Raw genomic sequence first — 20,586 nt, forward strand, 5'->3', positions numbered from 1 at the left:
TGAGGGGGGATCTAATAGAGGTATATAAGATTATGAAGGGTATAGATAGAGTAAACAGTGGTAAGCTATTCCCTATGTTAGGGACACACAGTATGAGGGGCCACGGGCTTAGGGTGAAGGGGGAGAGGTATAACACAGATATTAGAGGGAGGTTTATCACACAGAGGGTAGTGGGGGTATGGAATGCTCTGCCAAGTAAGATGGTGGAGGCAGGCACGCTGGAGTTGTTGAAGAGTAACTTAGACAGGCACATGAGTGGGTTGGAGATGGGAGGATATAGGAGATTGTTTTAAATAAGGGTCATTAGCATTGGGACGTCCCTGGTAATGTAGATGAATGTGGTATGATACTAATGTTTTTCTCTTTTAAGTCGCAGGTTTTAAGTCGGTCCGCCTTGTTGTCCAACGAGGGGCATACACACGATGGGTTGTACTTGGGTGCTCTTGGATGTTTGAGATTGGCCTAGTGCTTCATGTGTTAGTGTGTGCTTAAACTGGACCAGATGCTGGGTAAAACGACAGCTCAGTGACTATCACTGATTTCTGTGCAGACACATGGATTTGGGCCAGTGTCTGTGGGAGTTTGCGCATTCTCCCCGTGCTTGCGTGGGATTTCTCCGGGTGCTCCTGTTTCCTCCCACACCCCAAAGATGTGCTATTAGGCTGATTGGAAGTAATAAATTGCCCCTAAATTAGTTTCCCTCAATGTGGAATGCCATAAGCAATAGATAAGGGTCATGGGTGGAGGGGGGACTGGTAATGTTAAAATGGCGGTGCGGGCTCGTTGGGCCAAAGGGCCTGTTTCCCGGGCTGTTTTTGTTCTTTGTTTGTTCTTTGTATCAAATGCCTGCTGGAAATCTAAATCCACCACATCCACTGGTTCCCCTCTGTCAACCACCCTCGTTACACCTTCATAAAATTCCAGTAAATTCGTCAAACATGACTTTCCCTTCATGAGCCCTATTGTGACTGCCTGATTGAACCATTCTTTTCTAGGTGTCCTGCTAGTTCTTCCTTAATGATAGATTCCAGCATTTTCCCAACTATGGATGTTAAGCTAACTGGCCTGTAGTTACCTGCCTTTTGTCTACCTCCTTTTTTTAAACAGTGCTGTTATATTAGCCACTTTCCAATCAGCTGGCATCTCCCCAGGATCCAGCGAATGTTGATAAATTACAAATAACGCATCTGCTATCATTTCTTTTAGATCCCTGGGATGCATTCCATCTGGACCTGGGGACTTGTCTACCTTTAGTCCCATTAGCCGACCCAACACTACATCTTTAGTAACAGTAATCGTTTTAAGGTCCTCACCCCCTACAGTCCTATCACCGTCAATTGTTGGTACGTTATTTGTCTCCTCCACTCTGAAGACCGACCCAAAAAAAAACTTGTTTAAGGCCTCAGCCATTTCCTCATTCCCCCCTTCTCAACTTCTAAGGGACCAACGTTTACTTTCGCCACTCTTATCCGTTTTATATATTTGTAAATAAACTTTTACGATCAGCTTTTTAAATATATTTTGTGCTAATTTACCGTCATAGTCTAGCCTTTCTTTACTGTTTTCTTCGTATTCCTTGTTTTTTGTTAAAGCTTTCCCAATCTTGTAGTTCCACACTAATTTCCTCCCGAACTAATCTTACTGATTAATCTTCCTGAAACTGTACCAATTCGCTGGTGGCTAATCCAGAGATTATTAACTTTATTTAAATTTATCTCCGAGCTTTTCATATTCCCTTAGCAAAAATTTGTTCCTGTTCTATCTATGTCGTTGGTACCTACGTGGACCACGACAGTTGGATTTTTACCCTCCCAGTCCAAGTTCCTCTGCAGCCCAGATGTGATCTCCTGGACCCGAGCACCAGGCAGGCAACACAACCTTCGGGACTCTCGATCCTGGTCACAAAGAACAGTGTCAATGCCCCTAACTATACTATCCCCAATAACAACGACATTTCTAGTTTTATGCCCCCACCCCCCACACTTGAACGGCTCCCTGTACCAAGGTGCTGTGGTCAGTTTGCTCATCCTCCCTGCAGTCCCCGTTCCCGTCCACAAAGGAAGAAAGAATCTCAAACCTGGTGGACAGGCTCAGGGGCCGAGGCTCCTGGAACCCTACCTCCTGGATCCCTCTGCCTGCCTCAGTCACAACCAGACCCTCTTGTCCCTGACCACTGGCTGAATTCAAGTTAGTTATTCTAAGGGTTGTGACTGTCTCCTGAAACCAGCGTCCAGGTAACCCTCCCTCTCCCTGATGTGTCGCAGTGTCTGAAGCTCAGAATCCAGCTCATTAACCCTGAGACAGAGTTCCCCATAACCAACACTTACTGCAGACATGCTCACTGGGAATCACATTGGGATCCACCAGCTCCCACAACATGCAGGAACAACACATCACATGACCCTCCACCTTTGTTTTATTTACTCGGGTTTTAAGTTTTTATATTCTAAGAACTAAATTTACCCTGCCGAGCCTATTTCCGAATAAGCCTGTTGAGCCAAGGCCCTTTAGTTCTCACTCTGCTACCTGCTCACTCCACTGCCCCCTACCGGCACTGCCTGCTGTGTCGTCAGGCCTGCTTTTTAAACCTCACACGTTCAAACAAAACTTTCCCAGGTCACCCCGGTGCCCACTTCCGCTTCACTGTTAAAGTAACTAGTAAAAAAGAGAAACCTCATGAAAACAACTAAAAAAAATCTAATCGCTTACCTTCACCCTCCCGCCACAAATCGGTCCCCCTCTCAGCTTGCTCCGAAGAACAATCTAGGTGGGAAGAATGTCATGGTGGCGATAATTTCGATAGAAAGTGGACATAAAAAATGATTGATGACATTCAAAGCTGACAGGCGTTTATTTTAATGAAGTGACATTGATAGAAACTAGATACTAATACGAGGATGAATTCAGTAGAGGGATTCCAATGTGTAAACTCCTTCCTGTCCTTTCAAATCCCGACGATTCTTTGAACCAGTTTCCACTGTATTAACATTGGAATCGGATGTTCTCAAACTCTGCCCGTGAAAATTTATTCTCAAATCCAAGTTCATGATGAACATAAGGACATAAGAAATAGGAGCAGGAGTCGGCCATCTAACCCTTCGAGCCTGCCCCGCCATTCAATAAGATCATGGCTGATCTGTCGTGGCTCAGTTCCACATTCCCGCCCTCTCCCCATAACCCTTAATCCCCTCGCTTATCAAAAACCCATCAACCCGTGTCTTAAATATATTTAGCGGGGTAGCCTCCACCACTTCAACGGGCAGAGAATTCCAGAGATTCACCACCCTTTGAGTGAAGAAGTTCTTCCTCAACTCCGTTCTAAACCGTCCCCCCTTTATCTTGAGGCTGTGCCCCCTAGTCCTACTGTCCTTTCTGAGCGGGAAGAGTCTCTCCACCTCTATCCTATCCATCCCATTCATCATCTTATACGTCTCAATGAGATCTCCCCTCATTCTTCTAAACTCTAACGAGTACAAGCCTAGTTTATTCAGCTTCTCCTCATAGCTCAACCCCCTCAACTCCGGCATCAGCCTAGTAAACCTCCTCTGCACTCCCTCCAAGGCCAAAATATCCTTGCGTAAGTGCGGCGACCAAAACTGCACACAGTACTCCAGCTGCGGCCTCACCAATGCCCTATACAGCTGCAGCAAGACCTCCCCACTTTTATATTCAATCCCCCTCGCTATGAAGGCCAACATCCCATTCGCCTTCCTGACCACCTGCTGCACCTGTAGGCTGGGTTTTTGCGGCTCTTGCACAAGGACCCCGAGGTCCCTCTGCACCGTCGCCTGCTGCAGTTTTTCGCCACGTAAGTAGTAATCCTTCCTACCATTCTTCCTACCAAAGTGGACCACCTCGCACTTGCCAACATTAAATTCCATTTGCCAGTTCCTGGCCCATTCGCCCAGCCTATCTAGATCCTTCTGCAGACTCTCCACACCCTCTGCACAATTTGCCGTTCCACAAATCTCCTCCAGTCATTTTTTTTGCCCTTTCAGATTCTAACTGAACGATGCAGCGTGAAAATCTATGTGTTTTTTCTTTAAATGATGTCCGGATGCAGTGATGATGCATTAAAATCTATTTCTCCCTGATCATGAGTTGTCCTTCTTCAATATTGGAATCTGCGCGTCCCTGTCAGTGACAAAGTTGAGCAAAAAGTTGAAGTTAAATTGTATTTATTAATCCAAATAAGGCTTAATTTAACACTGCAATGAAGTTACTGTGACATACGCCGATTCGCTCCACTCCAGCGCCTGCTCCAGTCAATGCAACTAATCATCCTATCTTTCAGACTGTGGGAGGAAATTGGATCACCCAGAAGACACCCATGCAGATACAGGGGCAACGTGCCACCCCCACACAGACAGCAGCCAGGCCGGGCATAGAAGAGGGACACCTAGTGATGGAGATCTCATTGAGACGTGTAAGATGATGAATGGGATGGATAGGATAGAGGTGGAGAGACTCTTCCCGCTCAGGAAGGACAGTAGGACTAGGGGGCACAGCCTCAAGATAAAGGGGGAGGGGGCGGTTTAGAACGGAGTTGAGGAGGAACTTCTTCACTCAAAGGGTGGTGAATCTCTGGAATTCTCTGCCCATTGAAGTGGTGGAGGCTACCTTGCTCAATATTTTTAAGACGCGGGTTCATGGGTTCTTGATAAGAGAGCGGATTAATGGTTATGGGGAGAGGGCGGGAATGTGGAAGTGAGCCACGACAGATCAGCCATGATCTAATTGAATGGCGGAGCAGGCTCTAAGGGCTAGATGGCCTACTCCTGCTCCTATTTCTTATGTTCTTATGTGAGACAGCAGCACTAATCATTGTGCCACCGTGCATTCCACAGCTGATCAGATGGTGCGATGCACTGAAAATCAGCCTCATTTGAATAAAACATCGTCCCTCACTTGTAACCATTGGAATTCATGGACACTGTTGTCAATAACTTTGAATGAGCAAACAACCTATTTTTTTCCATTTTTAATGTTTGCATTATAGGCACTGCTATTATCAGACATTCAGTAAATATAAGGGACCTGGAAGGTGCTAGGTGCTACATACTTCCTGAAGATTTATAAGTTTAAGTCCTGAAAGTACAACTAATCTAACTGCACTCTGTGTAAAATATCACATGGTCATGATCAAGCTCAGTGATTGGATTTACTTCGAAAATCGTGAGATATGTACACGTCAGATGGGATGGGGGGAAAGGGAGAAGGGCGGGGGGAGGGTGGGGAGCAACTGAAATGCAATGGGTCCAAAATACTCAAGTTTATGGAGGATGGTAGGTATTCCATGTTAGAAGAGAGATAGAATCTGAACTGAGGACACGCAGCCAGATTCAATTCTGGGTTGGAGTACAGTCTGGGCGGCACCTTGACACAGTGGTTAGCATTGCTGCCTTACAGTGTCAGGAGCAGCGTTGAATTCTGGCCTCAGGTCACTGTCTGGGATTGGTTTAGATTAGTGGGTCAATGTTTTTTTTTAAAATAAGACTGGTCGGCGCAACATTGTGGGCCGAAGGGCCTGTTCCGCGCTGTAATGTTCTATGTTCTATGTTCTATGTTCTATGTTCTATGTCTGTGTAGAGTTTTCACATTCTTCCTGTGTCTGAGGTTTCCTCTGAGGATTTAGGTTTCCTCCAACAGCCCAAAGATGTGCAGGTTCAGTTGAATGGCCATTCTAAATTGACCCTAGTGTCAGGGGATTAGCAGGCTAAATGGGTGGTGTTATGGGATTTGGACCTGTGTAAGATTCTGATTGGTGCAGACTCGATGGGCGAACTTGGAACATTGTGTTAAATTTTCGTCGCCTTCATATAGATAATATGTTATTAAATTGGGGAGAGCGCAGTAGAGAGCTGCAAATAAGTTGTCGGGTCTGGAGATTTCAGTTAGAGATTGGAGGGGCTTGGACTCTTCCTTTGGAATGGAGGAGACTGAGCGATGATCTTATAGAGGTGGACATGATTGCCTGAGGCATGGGTAGGGTTAATACACGCAGTCTTTTCTCCAGTGTCAGGGGATCGAGGTCTAGAGGGCATGAGATTATTTAAAAGGGAAAATAATTAATGGAAACCTGGAAAACAACTTTTCTTGTTTCGTTGCACAGAAGATGGTTAGAGTGTGGAATAAGCTGCCTGAAGAAGTGGTTGAGACTGTGGCATTGACAGCATTTAAAAGGCATTTAGACCGATACATGTATAGGAACATCTTACAGGGATATGGACCACATGCAGGCAAATGTGATTACCTTAAATTGATGTTTTGGTTAAAATGTTCCAGTTTGGTCTGTTGGATCTGTGTTCATGTCGAAAATTGTATGTTTCTATGAAAGAGGGAGATTATATTGCACTGACTAATGCAGATGTTATTTCGCCAGCACCCTATACAATTGGAAAAAAATAATCTTTCTATACTCCAGTCATTTTGCAATAAATGCCAACACTCAATTGCCTTCATTTATCACACGCTGCACCTGCAAACCAACTTTCTGTGATTTGTGAACAAAGACACGCACATCGTTCTGCTTGGGCACATTTTGATTCTGCTTTCCATTGAGGTAATATTCCTCTTTCATGTTTATTTATATCCAACAGGGATAACCTCACAGATATTCATATTAAAATCCATTTGAAGTATTTTGGCCAATTCTCTTAACCGATCTCTATCTATATATATAATATATAATATATATAGTATAGGAAGGATGTGGAGGCTTTGGAGAGTCTGCAGAGGAGGTTTACCAGGATGTTGCCTGGTATGGAGGGTAGATCCTACGAGGAGAGACTGAGGGATTTGGGGTTGTTTTCGCTAGAAAGAAGGCGGCTAAGAGGGGGTCTTATTGAAACATATAAGATGATTAGAGGCTTAGATAGGGTGGATAGTGATCGCCTTTTTCCTCGGATGGAGAAAGCTAGCACGAGGGGGCATGGCTTTAAATTAAGGGGAGGTAGTTATAGGACGGATGTCAGGGGTAGGTTCTTTACCCAGAGGGTGGTGAGGGATTGGAATGTCCTGCCTGCTGCAGTTGTAGATGCGCCTAGTTTGGGGGCGTCTAAGAGATCCGTGGATAGGTTTATGGGTGAAAAGGGATTGGTTTAGGTTAGAGGGTCATTGTTTTTTAACTGGTCGGCGCAACATTGTGGGCCGAAGGGCCTGTTCTGCGCTGTAATGTTCTATGTTCTATGTCCGTCTGTAACATCTTTATACCCTATTCGCTGCTCGTTTTCCCAAACATTTTAGTATCATCTGTATGTTTTGTCTATGTTACACGTTGTTCCTGCTTGTAGATCATTTATATTGAACTGAAACACTTGATGTCCGATGACTGCTCCCTTTGGCGCTGCAGTAGTTATATTTCACCAGCCACAGAATGACCCATTATCCAAACCTCTGTCAAACAGCCAACTCCTCAAAATAGTGAAGTAATCTACTCCCAATTTCTGCAATCTCAGTTCTGGATCAGTCTCTTGTGTAACTCCTTGTCAAACGACTTCTAGAAATTTAGATATGCCAGATGTATTCGAAGAAATCAAGTTAAGTTAAAAAGCGTGGCTGACCCTTTATAAAAGTATAACAATAATGGACTGAACATTGTTTTTCCAATTACTCAGTCATCCCCTCCTTAATGATTGATTTCTGCAACCTCGCCAACACACAGGCCACACCAACTGACTTACAGTTTCCTACTCTTTGCCACTCTCCCTTTTTGAATGGGGGCGTCACATTTCTGGGTTGCCAATCCAAAGGGACCTTACCAGAATTTTAAAAAAATGAAGTATCACAGCCAGTGAATCCACTTTGCTTCCACAATCATCGCTATCTCTGCTTCCACGCAGGGTTCATGGCATCAGTTCCCGGAGGCTTATCTGTCTTTAACCTCATTAGTCTATTCAATTCCTTCTCCTTCAGAATCATTATTGCACTGCATGGACCACAGTTCCTGGATTCTTTATTCTTTGTTTTCTTCTCCATGGGAACAGAGAGAAGGTACTGGTTTAGTATCTCTGCCATCTCTGTACTCCCCAGTAAAACTTCATTCTTAACATCCTCTAAATTAACATCATTTGTGTTAGCTATCATCTTCCTCTATATATTATTTAAAAAATGTTTCAGATATCTATGTTTATGTTTCCTGCTAATTTGCTTTCGTTGTTCATCCGAGCTCTTCTGAGTAAATTCTTACCAACATTTTGCTGAAACTTGAAGTTGTTCCTATGCTCCAGCTTGTCTCTCGGTTTGCAGTTTGGAATGACCTAGTTTTTTTGCCATAATGTACCCCTTGAATTCCTGGCCTAGACATGGAAGGTTTTTCTTCGTTTTACACTTCTTCTCCTTCACAGGAGTATAATTTATTTGAGATTTGTTCAATATGTCCCTGAACACCCGACATTGTGTCACAACCCTCCTGCTCTCTATTGCATGTGCACAGTTTACTTGAGGCAACTCTTTCCTCAGGCTTGGAAAATTCCCTCTGCCCAACACTAACATCCTAATATGGAATTTTGTCTTTTCTTGCTCAATTTAAAGCTGGAAATCTAGCATGTTGTGATCACTTTTTCCAGGAGGAACATATTAAGAATAACATATTTATCAATGTTATCAATAATACAAAATCTAAAATATCCTGCTTGCTGGTTCAGTCTGAAACATTTTTTTTTCTGACAAACAGTCCATCATGCATTCTATGAAATCCCCTTCCACGCTCCCTTTTCCAAGTTGAATCATCCAGTCAATATGAATGCTTAAATCATCCATGATGATCTTATATTGCGTGATACTCAATCCACTTTGGCAATGGGTGCTGGGGTCCTGTACATTACACCTGCCAAGTGGCTTGTTCCTGTTTTGTTGTAAAATTTCCACCTAGATCGATTCAACATGTTACCCCTTGGTGCCAACGTTGTTTCTTAAGACAGGCCTAATGTCATTCTTAACCAATAAAGAAGTTGCTCCTTCTGTTCTATCCTGTTTATCCTTCTGGAATAGTAAGTATCCTGACATTCAACGCCGAGTTGTGATCCTTGTGTAGCCGTGCTGTGGTAATCCTCATAAAGTACGCTCATTTCTCATTACTTGTGCCACCAACTCATTGACTGTTGAAAAATACTGTCTGTGTTCAGGTACAGGGTATTTAAATATGCCACACTGGTTTGTCTTTCACTTGCATCATTTTCTTGTGCACTACGTTTTTCATAATTTGTGATCTCCTTTTTTAAAACCTGGTTGCTTGACTGGATGTGGAGATGCCGGCTTTGGACTGGGGTAAACACAGTAAGAAGTCTGAAAACACCAGGTTTTAGTCCATCCGATTTATTTGATAGTAAACTCACAAGCTTTCGGGGTTAGCCCCTTCATCAGGTGAATGGAGATTTCTGGCCTCAGACAGAGCATATAATAGCACAGACAGTTTACAGATTACTGATTAGAATGTGAATCTTTACAACTAACCTGCTATTCAAGTCTTAATGATGCCAAAAATGTCAGCGGTCACGGGCATTCAGCCTCTGACTTTCGGGTAAGCATTCTCCAAGACGGCCTTCATGACACACGACAGCACAGAGTCGCTGAGCAGAGACTGATAGCCAAGTTCCACACACATGAGGACGGTCTCAACTGGGATCTTGGGTTCATGTCGCACTATCTGTAACCCCCGTGACTTGCCAGGGTTTGCAAAACCTATCTTCCTGTCCTGTCTGGAGACAATACACATCTCTTTAACCTCTGTCTAATGCTCTTTCCACTCACGTTGTCGGCATCATTAAGACTTGAATAGCAGGTTAGTTGTAAAGACTCGCATTCTAATCAGTAATCTGTAAACTGTCTGTGCTATTATATGCTCTGTCTGAGGCCAGAACTCTCCATTCACCTGAGTTTACTATCAAATAAACGGATTGCTGTTGACTGGACCCATTGTTAGTCCTATTGATGTTCGATCTTCTTCTCGCATGCTAACCTGCTGTTTTAGTTCGCGTGAACCATTATAATTCCTGTAGTTTAACCCTTCATTTTCCCTCCCACACTTGCGAGATTAAAGTCCTTGTGACCACAAAAATTATCCTTTCAATGAACATGGGTCCCTTCAGACGGAGAACACCCCAAAGGTACATATCCCTGCGGTTTCAGTATCAAGGCCAATGTCTCATGGAATTGAACCCCTCTTTCCCATACCCTTCCTTTATCCACGTGTTTACTTCCCTTTCTCATCCCTGTGCCGGTTTGCACGCGGTATTAATCCAGATGTTATTACGCTTGAGAATCTGATCTTTTTTTTTCTAGTTGCTGATAATCGCCAAACACACCCCCTTCCCTGGTCTTGCCTTTGCTGCTTGTGCATTGGTGATAAAAAGAATGGATTCTCCACCCCCTCCCACTCCATTATCTGATCAAACCAGTGAGAGATATCTCTCACCCTGGCACCAGGCAACAATACACCATGTGGCTCTCTCGAGCCTGTTTACGGAGGGTGTTATCATTCCCCTTGTCGAGGAAACTCCTAGCTCAGAATAACTCAGGCAGAGACATTCAGAGTCAGGCTTCAGGAGAGTTTATTGTCGTGGTACCACGGAGAGTCCACCTCAGTCAACACCGAGAGAACTCTGATTTTTTGAACAAACCCGCGCTATTTTTATACAGTGAAACAAACAACTCTGCAAGCAGGTTACAATACTCCCTATTAGAACATAGAACATAGAACATTACAGCGCAGAACAGGCCCTTCGGCCCACGATGTTGCGCCGACCAGTTAAAAAAAAAACAACAACAACAATGACCCACTAACCTAAACCAATCCCTTTTCGTCCATAAACCTATCCACAGACTTCTTAAACGCCCCCAAACTAGGCGCATTTACAACTGCAGCAGGCAGGGCATTCCAATCCCTCACCACCCTCTGGGTAAAGAACCTACCCCTGACATCTGTCCTATAACTACCCCCCCTTAGTTTAAAGCCATGCCCCCTCGTGCTAGATTTTTCCATCAGAGGAAAAAGACTATCACTATCCACCCTATCTAAACCTCTAATCATCTTATATGTTTCAATAAGATCCCCTCTAGGCCGCCTTCTTTCCAGCGAAAACAACCCCAAATCCCTCAGTCTCTCCTCATAGGATCTCCCCTCCATACCAGGCAACATGCTGGTAAACCTCCTCTGCACCCTCTCCAAAGCCTCCACAACCTTCCTGTAATGTGGGGACCAGAACTGCACATAATACTCCAAGTGCGGCCTCACCAGATTTGTGTACAGTTGCAACATAACACTACGACTCCTAAATTCAATCCCCCTACCAATAAACGCCAAGACACTGTATGCCTTCTTAACAACCTTATCTACTTGATTCCCAACTTTCAGGGATCTATGTACACATACACCTAGATCCCTCTGCTCCTCCACACTATTCAAAGTCTTCCCGTTAGCCCTATACTCAACACATCTATTATTCCTACCAAAGTGAATTACCTCACATTTCTCTGCATTAAACTCCATCCGCCACCTCTCGGCCCAGCTCTGCAACCTGTCTAAGTCTTCCTGCAAACTATGACACCCTTCCTCACTATCTACCACACCTCCAACTTTGGTGTCATCAGCAAATTTACTGATCCACCCAACTATACCCTCATCCAGATCATTAATAAAAATCACAAACAGCAGTGGCCCCAACACAGATCCCTGAGGCACACCACTTGTAACCGAACTCCATGATGAATATTTACCGTCAACCACTACCCTCTGTCTCCTATCCGCTAGCTAATTCCTAATCCAGTTCCCTAGATCACCCCCAATCCCATACATCTGCATTTTGTGCAGAAGCCTACCATGGTGAACCTTATCAAACGCCTTACTAAAATCCATATACACCACGTCCACTGCCTTACCCCCATCCACCTCTTTGGTCACTTTCTCAAAAAACTCAATAAGGTTAGTAAGGCACGACCTACCCGCCACAAAACCATGCTGACTATCTCCAATCAACTCATTACTCTCCAAATAACTATAAATCCTATCCCTAATAATTTTTTTCCAAAACCTTGCCCACAACAGAAGTGAGACTCACCGGTCTATAATTCCCGGGGAAGTCTCTGTTCCCCTTCTTAAACAATGGGACAACATTCGCTAACCTCCAATCATCTGGTACTATACCAGAGGCCAACGACGACCTGAAGATCAGAGCCAGAGGCTCTGCAATCACTTCTCTTGCCTCCCAGAGAATCCTGGGGTAAATCCCATCCAGGCCAGGGGACTTATCTATTTTCAGACCCTCCAGAATATCCAGCACATCCTCCTTATCAACTGTAACACTGTCAATTCTACTCCCCTGCAACCCAGTGTCCTTATTATCCTTACTATCTCTACTACCCCTTTAATCATGGTCCCATTAATTAAATCTATGGTCCTAGGACTTATCTCTAGTGTCCTTGGTCTAAATCATCCTACAATCCCTGTCTCTTGTGATTTACCGTAACTAGATAGAGAAGAAGAATGGTGGTTTATTTTTCTATCCTCCTTAGAGTCAGATGGCCCGTTATCTGGCCTTTAGACCTTGAGTGTCTGCTAGGCCCCTGTTTTTCTAACCCTGCCTGCTTCAGCTAGTTTCTTGACTTTCGGTATAATGGTGAGTATATAGTGAATCATTAACCCTTTAGCTACTGCCACAGCTTTAGCCCCTACTATAGTAGGGCTGTTTAAAACAGACTTACTTTTCTATACAACCTAATTGCTTATATGAATCTAATTTCTTCTACACCCCTCAATTCCCCTTTTCTGTATATCTCGATGAATGTGATTCTCCCCTTTGCCGATCAGCTCGATACCTGCCATTTTGACCATTGCTGTTTGTTCAGGTCCCATTCTTTTCCCGTGATAATCTTAGCCTGTGTCCCCCTGCTCCCCCCCCACCCCCGACCACCACCACCACCTCCTCCCGTCCATCAAATTGGTGATATTCTCTGTGTTTGCGATTCCATCTATTGTTACTGAGCGTTGTGCTGGTGAGTTCTATCGAATTTGCTGATGAACCCTGTGAGAATGATAAACTAATATCATTACCCATTGTGTGTGCATGATTCCTTTTTCTCTGATTAGCTCTATTTCTGTGTTTTCTCCAGTGTTGATAAGACAGATGAGTGTGAACCCCCAACATGATGATGAACTCAATGTGGATCATTGTTTCCTTTCTGCCGAGTTTGGTGTGTTTGATCTCATCCGTTGCTGATCAATTTGGTATTTGCTCATCTCCAGTTACAGACGAACTCATAGAACATAGAACATAGAACATTACAGCGCAGAACAGGCCCTTCTCAAAAAACTCAATAAGGTTAGTAAGGCACGACCTACCCGCCACAAAACCATGCTGACTATCTCCAATCAATTTATTACTCTCCAAATAACTATAAATCCTATCCCTAATAATTTTTTCTAAAACCTTGCCCACAACAGAAGTGAGACTCACCGGTCTATAATTCCCGGGGAAGTCTCTGTTCCCCTTCTTAAACAATGGGACAACATTTGCTAACCTCCAATCTTCCGGTACTATACCAGAGGCCAATTCATTCAGTGACTTTCCTCTTGATGAGCTTGTCCTATCTCTGTGTGGCCTGATGAACAATATCTGGGTGATTCTCCCTGCTGTCGATGAGCTCGCTATCTTTGATTCGTAAAACCCACCCACCCCCTGCCCCCCGCCCATCAATTAAACACCAACACCCTTCTGATTGCTTTCTTTCATTATCCCATTTCATGATGAGATTGGGTAAAGTATGTTGACCCCATTGCAGAGATGCAGTGTGACAGTGACTCCGCCATTTCTCTTGGGTTTTGTTTGTGTCGCTCACGTTTCTCTGAATATGTCTATCTCTGTGATGCCCATTATTAATATAGAAATGTAACAAATGCTAGTAGGGACAGGTAATTTGAAGTTTTGAGCCTGCACTACCATTTAACATGGTTGAACTTTCAGTTCCCAGTTCCGCTTCCTCTACATATCCCTAGATTCCTGAGCCAGAAGGGCTACTCGTGAATGAAATGGCCCCAACACCTTTCTGAGATCGATGATTTCACAAATCTTTAAGCGAATGCGTTCTTCCTCATCTCAGTCCTAAATGGCTGAGCCCTTGTTCTTAGATTGTGAATCAAACATCTGCACTTCCCCAAAACCGGGGACATTCTTTCTGCATCTATCCTGCCCTGTCCCGTCAGGATTTTATCTTTTGCTTTGGGATTCCCTTTCAATCTTCTAACTTCCAGTGAGTACAAATCCCGTCGATCCAAGCTGCCTTCATATGTCAGTCGTACCATTCCAGGAATCAGTCAGGCGAACCTTCTCTGTACCCCTTTAATAGCAAACATGTCCTTCCTCAGGCGAGGAGACCAAAACTGCACCCAATATTCATCGTATTTCCTCATCAAGGGCCTGGATAACTGCAGCAAGGCATCCTAACCCCAATACCCAAACCATCTTGCTATGAAGGCCATCATGCCTTTTCCTCATTGCCTGCTGTACCTGCATGTCAATCTCCAGCGACTGTTCCCCCATAACACATCGTTAACGTTATATTTCCTCTTTTCCTAATCTGTCATCAATTAAATGACAATATTCCTTCCAGGTTTTGCCACGAGCGCAGATAAGCTCGCGTGTCCAGAGTACGTTGCAATTGCCTAGTATTTGCCTTTTCAGCTAGCCTGTTCAATTCACTCCACAGCCTGTGAGCATTCTCCTCATACTATACACTGGCACCCAGCGTAGTGTTGTCTGCAAATTTGGAGACATTACATTCAAATTGCTTTGCCCAAATCATGAATGCATATTGTGAATATCTGGGTTCCCAGCAGCGAACCCTGCTGTACCTCAGTATTCATGGACTGCCACTCTGAAAGCGACTGCTTATTCCCACTCAATTCTTCCTGTGTGCCGACATGTTATCGAAACACATCAGTGCATTACTGGCTACTCCCCAATCCACTGGACATCCTTCAGAGCCTATAGCATGCTGGGAAATGATAACCAATGTGTCCACTACCCCTAGGTCCTCTTTCTTGACTATCCTGGGATGCAGAGGGTCAGACCCTGGGGATTTATTGTGTTTTAATCCCAACATTCTCACCTATATCATTTCCTGACTCAAGGTTTTTTTCTCTCCAGTTCCTCCTTCATGATGGATGCTTTGCCCCCGAGTATTTTTGGAAGGTTGTTTGGATCCTCTTTAGTTAAGGCAAATCAAGGCCTTTCCTCGGCTTGTCTGCCATCTTTTCGATGCCCCTTATGAAGCCACCTGTTTCCAATTATAAGGAACTATTTATCTTTACTAGTTTTTTTTTCTCTTCACGTATCTATAGAGGTTTTCACAGTCAGTTTGTCATGTCTTTTTCTGCAGGCCTACTTCCGTAATCTATTTTCTCATTGCGAATTAAGACCTTTCCCTTCCTCTGCTCCTTTTTACAAGCCTCACAGTCCTCAGGTTTGCTGCGTTTCTGGCTAATATACATGCTTCCTCTTTGACTTTAACACTATCTCTAATTTTCCTACTTATCGTGGATAAGCCACATTCCCCGTTTGACTTTTTCACCGAGACAGGAATGTACAGTTATTGAAACTTGTCTGTATTTTATTTAAAATACTGCCATTGCGTATCCACTGTTAATTCCTTAAGTATCATTTGCTGGCTTATCCTAGCCAATACACAACTCACACCTTTATATTCAGCTTTCCTCATGTTCCAGTCCCTCGTTTCAAATTTAAATGTGTCACTCTCCACCTTAATGTAACATGATTCTATCTTACGGTAACTCTTCATCGAAGGATCTCGCGACACAACATTGCTAATTAATCCTCTCTTATTGCACAATGCCCAGATGGTCTGCTGTCCATTTGGTTCAAGGTCTAACACACTCAATTCACATTGTCGCTATTCATCCCGCTTTTTTCCTATATCACTGATACCTCTACGCACAACGGCAGCTAACAGTTCGCCGTCCCCCTCCAGAATGGCCTGCACCCACTCTGAGACATCATAGAACATAGAACATAACACCCTACAGTCCTACAGAAACAGGCCCTTCAGCCCGTTGAGTCTGAACCGACCACAATCCCACCCAGGCCCTATCCCCATATCCCTACACATTTGACCTACTAATCCCTCTAACCTACACATCCCAGGATACTCAGGAGCAATTTTAGCAATCAACCTAACCTGCACATCTTTGGACTGTGGGAGGAAACCGGAGCACCCAGAGGAAGCCCACACAGACACGAGGAGAATTTGCAAACTCTACACAGACAGAGACCCGAGCCGGGAATTGAACCCAGGTCCCCGGAGCTGTGAAGCAGCCGTGCTAACCACTGTGATACCGTCCTGCCCGTTTATCGTTCACCATAGTTGACCATTGTACCAGGTGGGGCAGCATTCCATCCTGGAGTCACATTCGTGACCACAGAATCAGGTGTCTATTCCCCTTAGACTTTGATCTATTATCACTAAAGCTATTCCATGTTTTTTTTTCCCACCCTCCCATATAGAAGAGCCAGCCATTGTGACCCTGGCTGGCGTAACCTTCCACCAGTGAGCCATCTCCCCCAACAATATCCAAAATGGTATTTCTGATTTGGAGGGAGACAGCAGCTGGGGAACCCTGCACTGCCTTCCTACTCTACCTCTGTCTGGAGATCAGCCATTCCTAACTCCCTGTGTAATGTTTATCTGGGGTGTAATCAACTCACTGAATGTGCGATCCACAACTTCCTCAGCATCGCAGATCATCCAAACTCAATCGATCCGCAGCCTTTGAGCCATCAAGTTGTTCAATAGGCGGTGCAACTGGAACACGTCCTTCACGAGAAGGAGCCTGGGACACTGGAAGAGCCCCTGAACTCCCAGATCGCACAAAAAGAACATAGCAAAGGTTCTGGATCTCCTGCCAGGAAATAACACTCAGTGTAAATTAACCACAACAACTGCAATGACATGAATAAAAATAAATAAAAAGATGTGAACTAAAACTACTTGCCAGTCACCGGCCAATCACTTACCTGATGGCTGTGATGAAATAGTTCGGAGTATTTATATTTTTCACTTGCCCTCGAGTCTCCCTCGGAAATCTGTCTCTTTGCTCCATCCAAGGTGGAAGACACCTTTCCCCTCGGCACAAAATTGCCACTCAGCTCCACATTTCCGATACCCTCCCTGTGGCTGCACCTCCCTCCAGCAGCAGTCTCTCCCCCACGGACGTGCCAAATCTCCCTTGGTGATAGTCTCTTTTGCTGCTGAGGTCACTGTGTGTGGTGGACGGGATGAATTCCATGTATGTGATTGTCTCCAACATGTTTCAGCCCAGTGTATTTCATTTACCCCAATACTGCTGAGCCTTTTGGGTGTTATTGCCACTTTGTTAAAGATTTCGATGTTTACTGATAAGCTTGATGTGAGTTTTCTTCTTCCCTCAGAATTGATCACTGTGTCTGATTACACATAACTCACAAGTTTGATGTGATTCCCCCAGTGAAGAACATCTGAACGTGTGGAATTTGACTGAAACATGATATCCGATTTATATTTGCTTCACAACAATCCTGATGAGCTTAGTTTCTGCTGCTTCAACATTGTTTATGTTTATCGTGTCCATGATTCCCCCATAACCTGATAAACTCAAGAGTTATTCTCCTGCAACCCTCACTCCTACCACTGTCATTTTGTTGATAACCTGGTTGTGTGTACACTTTGCTGATGAGCTCCGTTTGTTTGATTCATTCCAGTGCTGACATGTTTGACTAGTTTCACTCTGCCATCCCAACTGAGTTTGTTGAATGTGGTTCACTTTTGCCCTGATTAATTATGTATGAGTGACTCCAGAGTAATGTGAGTTTCTCCCTGTCGATGTGTTTGATATATCCTTGGTTTGTGAGACTTCCCCACTTCCTGATCAGCTCGGTGTATGTAATTTCCCCTTTTCCCTGGAATTGAATGGATGTGATTTCCCAATTTCCTGCTGAGTTTTAAGTGTTTGATACACCTGGATCCTGATAAGTTGTGTGTGTGTGTGTGTGTGTGTGTGTGTGTGCGTGTTGCACTCAATACCTGGTGAGTTAAATGTGTGTGATACACCCACACCTTGATGTGCTAAATGTGTGGGATACACCCATCCCCTGTGAACAAACTGTTTGTGATCTCCACATTCCTCGATGAACTAATGATCCCAATCCTTGCAAAGAACTCAGGTTATTGTCCCCACATTACTGAAGAACACAATGTTTTCCTTTCCCTTTCTTTCTGATGAGCACACTGTGCATGGCCCTAATGCTGTGCTGTGTGTGGGTCCGATTTCCTCACCACGTGTTTCCCTGCCATTCTTTTGAAGTTTATAGAACTGATATCTATGATCTAAACACTGACAATGGGAATAGTCTCTGTAGCTTCCATAGTTAGCTTTCACATTGTCTTATGTAATTCCACTGATACAGGTTTTGTTCAAGAAACCATTCAATGAGAAATGCTCAATGTTTGATCGACAAGTAGTTTGAACAGTCACGCACGCCCTCGCCCCTTCAAGATGAGTTTGAAACACATTGATTCTTGCCTAGTTGTTGAGAGGAACCTGGATGATGCTCAGGTTGTGCGTTCATTGTCATCCCATTGATTCTAGAGACATGGCGATTCAGTGGATTAAAATGTCCATTCAGTGCTTGAACATTGTCCTTCTGTTTCTCAATTGCTAATCATAATATGTTTCCTGCCATCCATTACCACATAAAAAGTGCACTATATCCTTTATAATTTTGCAACAAGTAATTCAATTCAGCAATCTCTGAGCAATTCTGAGCTATGTATTCCTCATTATTGAATCAATTGAAGAATTGGAGAAAAAGGATATTTCAACATATTTTTCAAGTGATCCCGGAATTTAGTTTGTGTCACACTGTAAATAACAGTATTTGTGCAGCAACTCAGAAGCTGCATCATAAAGCCTAATTCCATTACATATGGTTCTAGCATTATTGTCTGATGTCCCAAATAATATAAGCGGTTCCATAGAGAATAAAACATAATTAGTGACCATAAAACTACAAAATTAGCTGAGAAAAGAAAAAGTAAAATGATAGCTTTTCTTCGGCTCTCCAGCTCAGAGTCTCTGGGACTCCCCCAATTTCTTTGAGCTCGGAGTCTCCTGTGGGCTCTGTTCGTCATTAAAATGTGTCTGGCAGTGACAACATTAAGGAGCAGGATCAAGACAAATGGAACAAAAGGTGTTAAAATATGATGGAGGAACTCGATTGTTGCCCAGACTGAAGAGTACATACCAGCATATGTTGGCATACAAAACCATGTATTCCCCCAGAGACTGTACCGAGGTGTAAACATAAAATACCAGAAAATATTCTTTAAGCAGCTCAGCACAGTCACTGTTCCGAGCACCAGAGCCGCTGTTCTTTCAGTACAATAATTATTTCTCAGCTTTGTGGAACAAATAGCCACAGCTCGATCAAAGGTGAAATTGATGGTGAACCAGACGGAACAATCTGTGGCTGCATAAAGCAGGACGGCATGGATATTGCACATGGGGATCGCCTGCAGGAAAATAAACTCTTCACGATAAACAATCGGGATGCGTCTCAAAATCAGATCGAGGATAACAACCAATAGATCAGCCCCTGCCATGGCAATCATATACCGAATGACACATTTCGAGAGACCACAGTCTTTGAGGGCAAGGATGAGAATCGTCAATATGTTAACTGTATTGAAGGGAAACAACAATTGATCAAACAGCAGGTCAATGGTGGAGTTACCAGTTCAGTTCATGATAAAATGTAACACTTACCTTCCAAGAGATCTAAAGATCATAAGAACATAAGAAATAGGAGCAGGAGTAGGCCATCTGGCCCTTCGAGCCTGCCCCGCCATTCAATAAGATCATGGCTGATCCATCGTGGCTCAGTTCCACATTCCCGCCCTCTCCCCATAACCCTTAATCCCCTCGCTTATCATAAACCCATCAACCCGCGTCTTAAAAATATTTAGCGAGGTAGCCTCCACCACATCAACGGGCAGAGAATTCCAGAGATTCACCACCCTTTGAGTGAAGAAGTTCCTCCTCAACTCCGTTCTAAACCGCCCCCCCCCCCTTTATTTTGAGGCTGTGCCCCCGAGGCCTACTGTCCTTTCTTAGCGGGAAGAGTCTCTCCACCTCTATCCTATCCATCCCATTCATCACCTTATACGTCTCAATGAGATCTCCCCTCATTCTTCTAAACTCTAACGAGTACAAGCCTAGTTTATTCAGCCTCTCCTCATAGTTCAACCCCCTCAACTCCGGCACCAGCCTAGTAAACCTCCTCTGCACTCCCTCCAAGGCCAAAATATCCTTGCGTAAGTGCGGCGACCAAAACTGCACATAGTACTCCAGCTGCGGCCTCACTGATGCTCTACACAACTGCAGCAAGACCTCCCTACTTTTATATTTAATCCCCCTCACTATGAAGGCCAGCATCCCATTCGCCTTCCTGACCACCTGCTGCACCTGCAAGCTGGGTTTTTGCGACTCATGCACAAGGACCCCGAGGTCCCTCTGCACCGTCGCCTGCTGCAGTTTTTCTC

This window comes from Carcharhinus amblyrhynchos, unplaced genomic scaffold (assembly GCF_965287045.1).
Source record: "Carcharhinus amblyrhynchos unplaced genomic scaffold, sCarAmb.v2.hapA chromosome_108, whole genome shotgun sequence".
In the NCBI taxonomy this organism is placed as follows: Eukaryota; Metazoa; Chordata; class Chondrichthyes; order Carcharhiniformes; family Carcharhinidae; genus Carcharhinus; species Carcharhinus amblyrhynchos.